Genomic DNA, 6,000 nt, shown 5'->3' with positions numbered 1-6,000 from the left:
TGCTGGTAGGAAGACTGAGGTAACGTTATGATATATAAACAGTATGCAGTATTATGTTAAGCTGTACATGTGTGTGTGTGTGTGTGTGTGTGTGTGTGTGTGTAATAACATGGTGTGCTGGTAGGAAGAGTGAGGTAACATTATGAGATATAAACAGTATGCAGTATTATGTTAAGCTGTACATGTGTGTGTGTGTGTGTGTGTGTGTGTGTGTGTGTAATAACATGGTGTGCTGGTAGGAAGAGTGAGGTAACATTATGAGATATAAACAGTATGCAGTATTATGTTAAGCTGTACATGTGTGTGTGTGTGTGTGTGTGTGTGTGTGTGTGTGTGTGTGTGTGTGTAATAACATGGTGTGCTGGTAGGAAGAGTGAGGTAACATTATGAGATATAAACAGTATGCAGTATTATGTTAAGCTGTACATGTGTGTGTGTGTGTGTGTGTGTGTGTGTGTGTGTGTGTGTGTGTGTGTAATAACATGGTGTGCTGGTAGGAAGAGTGAGGTAACATTATGAGATATAAACAGTATGCAGTATTATGTTAAGCTGTACATGTGTGTGTGTGTGTGTGTGTGTGTGTGTGTGTGTGTGTGTGTGTGTGTGTGTAATAACATGGTGTGCTGGTAGGAAGAGTGAGGTAACATTATGAGATATAAACAGTATGCAGTATTATGTTAAGCTGTACATGTGTGTGTGTGTGTGTGTGTGTGTGTGTGTGTGTGTGTGTGTGTGTGTGTGTGTGTAATAACATGGTGTGCTGGTATGAAGAGTGAGGTAACAAAATACATTATGGGATATAAACAGTATCCAGTATAATGTTAATGTGTGTGTGTGTGTGTGTGTGTGTGTAATGGTGTGCTGGTAGGAAGAGTGAGGTAACGTTATAAGATATAAACAGTATGCAGTATTATGTTAAGTTCTACGTGTGTGTGTGTGTGCGTGTGTGTGTGTGTGTGTCCAGTTAATAGGTATATAATTTACTATTGCCTCATTTCAGCACCGCCACTGCCACACCCACGACCACACCAGCAGACTGAGCCCCTCCGCAACACAAGACACCTCCAGGTGACCTCCTCCCTCCCCCTCACTGCCAACCTCCTCCTCCACCTCCCCCCTCACTGCCAACCTCCTCCTCCACCTCCCCCCTGAGTGCCAACCTCCTCCTCCACCTCCCCCTCAGTGCCAACCTCCTCCTCCACCTCTCCCCTGAGTGCCAACCTCCTCCTCCTCTCGCTCAGTGCCAACCTCCTCCTCCTCTCGCTCAGTGCCAACCTCCTCCTCCTCTCGCTCAGTGCCAACCTCCTCCTCCTCTCGCTCAGTGCCAACCTCCTCCTCCACCTCCCCCTCAGTGCCAACCTCCTCCACCTCTCCCTCAGTGCCAACCTCCTCCTCCACCTCCCCCTCAGTGCCAACCTCCTCCACCTCTCCCTCAGTGCCAACCTCCTCCTCCTCTCCCTCAGTGCCAACCTCCTCCACCTCTCCCTCAGTGCCAACCTCCTCCTCCTCCTCCCCTTCAGTGCCAACATCCTCCTCCTCCTCCCCTTCAGTGCCAACATCCTCCTCCTCCTCCTCTCCCTCAGTGCCAACTTCCTCCCCTCCTTCCCCTTTTCGTCGTCCCTCCTTCCCATCTCCTCCTCGTCCCTCTCCCCCTTCTCCTCTTCCCCCCTCCCCCTTCTCCTCTTCCCCCCTCCCCCTTCTCCTCTTCCCCCCTCCCCCTTCTCCTCTTCCCCCCTCCCTCTTCTCCTCTTCCCCCCTCCCCCTTCTCTTCTTCCCCCCTTCCCCATCTCCTCCTCCTCCTTCCCCCTTCTCCTCATCTCACCTCTCCCTCAGTACCAGCCTCCTCCTCCTCCTCATCCCCCCCCTCCTCCTTATCATCATCATCATCATCATCATCATCACCCCCTCCGTCTCTTCCTTCCCCCTTCTCCCCTCTTCTCCTCCACCTTGTCATCATACTCCCCCCTCCTCCTCCCCCACCCCCTCCTCCTCCTCTTCCCCCACCCCCCTCATCCTCCTCTTCCCCACCCCCTCATCCTCCTCTTCCCCACCCCCTCATCCTCCTCTTCCCCCACCCCCCTCATCCTCCTCTTCCCCACCACCTCATCCTCCTCTTCCCCACCCCCTCATCCTCCTCTTCCCCACCCCCCTCATCCTCCTCTTCCCCACCCCCCTCATCCTTCTCTTCCCCACCCTCTCATCCTCTTCCCCCACCACCCTCCTCCTCCTCATCTTCCCCACCCCTCTCTTCCTCCTCCTCCTCCTCTCCCTCCTGATCATCATCCTCTCCCCCACCCCCCTCATCCTTCCCCCCACCCCCCTCATCCTTTCCCCCACCCCCTCATATTCTCCCTCATCCCCCTCATCCTCTCCCCCATCCCCTCATCCTCCTCCCCACCTCCCTCATCCTCCTCCCCACCTCCCTCATCCTCCTCACCCCCTCAACCTCTTCATCCTCCCCTTCTGCCCCTCGTCCCCCTTCTTCCCCCTCTTAATCCTTTGCCCCCTCCTAATCCACTTCCCCTTCCCAAGCCTCTTCCCCCTCCTAATCCTCTTCCCCCTCCTAATCCTTGCCCCCCTAATCCTCTTCCCCCTCCTAATAATCTTCCCCCTCCTAATCCTCTTCCCCCGCCTAATCCTCTTCCCCCTCCTAATCCTCTTCCCCCTCCTAATCCTTGCCCCCCTAATCCTCTTCCCCCTCCTAATAATCTTCCCCCTCCTAATTCTCTTTCCCCTCCTAATCCTCTTCCCCCTCCTAATCCTCGCCTCCTCCTAATCTTCGTCTTCCTAATCCCTCTTCCTCGTCTCCTCTTCCACGCTGTTTTATGTTTTTCCTTTTTCATGTAGTCTTTATTCAATAATATTTTCGTCTGTGCAAATAAAGTCGTCTTCTGTGTGTTTTAATTCCAAAATATGGGAGAGCGAAAAATAAATTTGGTGAGATCCGGGATTGAGCAATAGGGCATCATAAGGCCCGGGTGTTCAGCAGTGGTACAAGCTTGCAATTGTTGCCACCAGATGGCAGCACCAGTCTTGTCAGGAACAGCAAAACATAAGACCCCTTCCCTGTGCAACCAAAAGTACTGTAGTTCAAAGGATGACCAATAGATGGCAACACTAACACAATGTCTGGTGCTGCCATCTATTGGTCATTCTTTGAACTATCTTTGGTTGCACAGGGAAGGGGGCTTATGTTTTGCTGTTCCTGACAAGACTGGTGCTGCCATCTGGTAGAAAATATGTGAACTAATTGTACCAGTGGTGCCATCTGGTAGAAAATATGTGAACTAATTGTACCAGTGGTGAACACCAAGGCGTCATTCCCCCCTGTTCATCCCTGGGCCTGGTAAGTATTGTCTTGTACACTACTACAGAGGATACAGGAAACAGGGTAGGTAGTATTGCCACCACTTTATTTTGTACTCCAGTGTTCAACACGATACGTTTGACATTCAAGTTACATTGTATATGAGGTTCCTGGCCACCCCGTGCGGGATTAAGGCGTCTGGCAATAGGTAGATGGCTGTGAAAAAGCATGTAAATAATGAAAGGGAAAATGTTAAAGGAGAGAGAGTCAGGGAGGGGGGGGGGTTCTTTTCACAATTCATAACCCACAAAAAAAGGTAAAGATGCTGTGTGTGGACTCCGCCACGCCATATCAGTATGTCAGACTGGATGGTTGTAGTGGTGGTAGTAGTAGTAGGTCATAAGTTCATCTGAAATGTGAACCCAGTGGACTGCAGGCTGATATTGTGTAACTTACTTCTCTAGCCAATCTCGATAATGATAAAGGGAAGACGAAATGGCTAGGAGGGGGGGAGGGGGCAGGATAATGAGCAGGATGACGGGGGTATGGGATATGGGCAGCATGACGGGGGTATGGGATATGGGCAGCATGACGGGGGTATGGGATATGGGCAGGACATCTGAGGCAGTTTAGTGATAAATTACTGGTGATTGATGGGAAAATAGTAATCAGCAGTACACAATAATTCCAACCTGCAGTCCACTGGGTTCACATTTCACATGAACTATTACAACTACTACTGCTACCACCACCAACACCACTACTACTACTGCTACCACCACCAACACCACTACTACTACTACTACTACTACTACCACCACCACCACTACAACTACTACTGCTAAACCATCCAGTATTATATCTATATATGGCCTGGGTCAGCACGGAAAGCATTTTGTATTTTTTTTCTGGGCCATAAATTGAGGAGAGAATCCCTCCCCTCCCCCTCCTGTAACACTGTCTCTGACATCCCATTTCCCATTATCACACCCCTCTCTCTCTCCGACACTCCATCTCCTCTTATCATACCTGACCCCCTTAAATCTCTCTCTCTCTCTCTCTCTCTCTCTCTCTCATATGTACTCTCTATCTCTCACCCCATCTCCCCTTGTATGTACCCTCCCCTCTCTCTCTTTCACATCCCATCTCCCCTTATATGTACTCTCTCTCTCTCTCTCTCTCTCTCTCTCTCTCTCTCTCTCTCTCTCTCTCTCTCTCTCTCATGTATTCCTTTATCATACATCTCCCCCTTAACAAACACACACATGCACATCCAATTTCCTCTTGTTATTTGTACCCTTCTCTCTCTCTCCTCTCATTCACACACACACACACACACACACATCCCATTTCCCCTTGTTATTTGTACCCATCTCTCTCTCTCTCACACACACACACAAATTTAAGGATATGTACGATAAATATGGTTTAAGACACGGGACAGTACGAGCTTGACTCATTCCTGTAAAGATACAGTTAGGTAAGAACAATTACGTAAGAACACACACACACACATCCCATGTCCCCTTGTTATTTGTACCCATCTTTCCTCACACACATACACACACAATCCCATGCTATCTCCCGTTATGTTTACCCTGCCTCTCCTCATAAGGTGTAGGGGGTAAACTTTTAACATACGGTAAAGGTCTAACTAGTGTGGGGTGGCTGTGTACGGTGTTTACAGTTTGTAATACTAAAGATGCCACTGCAATATACCGGTAATTATTTGGCCTCAATATAGATAGATAGATAGACAGACAGACAGATTGATAGATAGATAGTTAGATATTATAAAATCTATAAGTTTTGACATCTTTCCATATGCTGTTGTTACTATTATTTTGCCGCCAGTTTGAGTAGTGGCAACTTTAGTGTTACGTTATACACTAGTACATTGTACAGTGACACAGTGTTAAGGGCTGTACTCCAAACAGTACTTAGCACAAGAACAGAAGACTGAAAGAACTTTAGGCCAAGTTAAGGTAAAAAGGGTATTGACAGGCAACTGAAACAAGATTTTAAAAATGTACATATAAGAGTTTATTTTTACGAAATAACATTCATTTACTATACATATATGGTACATGGCAATACTCTTCACCTGAAGTTGGCCCAATTTTCATAATTTTGTAGCTTAATTTCTTGTAATTCAATGCCAGAAACATCATTTTCACAGAACTTTGTCATGACTAGCACAATATTCTAGGTAATCTCCTTACAACTACTGTATAATGAATTTTAGGCCAAGTTAAAGTGGTATAGTAATAGTTGTGCATTCCAACAAACTATTATTCTGACTTTCTTTGAAGCTTTTGTGGATCTATTATACATTAACTCATTCAGGCCGTCACAGGACACTAAAGGCAAACTGACTGGCTTTTGCAGTGTTGTCTCTGAAAGCAAACAATTTATGCCCCATACTGAAAGGCCTCTGCAAAAATTCAATGTGAACTTCAATTTTTTGCCTGCACACATCGGTGACTTACAGTAGTATGAATTAACTACTAGTAATAGCTTTAGAAAATTCTCTTCCTAATGCAAAGATTAATAAAAATTGACATAATGGAGCATTCAGAAAAAGATCCACTGATCCAGCTCTACTCATGTCTGTGTCTAAGAAACATGCTGAACTTTAAGCACAAGTGTGTTCCCTACGTATGTATTACAGCTCTAACCTGGGATTTATAAAA

The sequence above is a fragment of the Coenobita brevimanus genome, chromosome 91 (genome assembly GCF_032717465.1).
Source record: "Coenobita brevimanus isolate Jiangsu-jjx chromosome 91, ASM3271746v2, whole genome shotgun sequence".
Classification (NCBI taxonomy): Eukaryota; Metazoa; Arthropoda; class Malacostraca; order Decapoda; family Coenobitidae; genus Coenobita; species Coenobita brevimanus.
Note: the sequence above shows the minus strand (reverse complement) of the source record.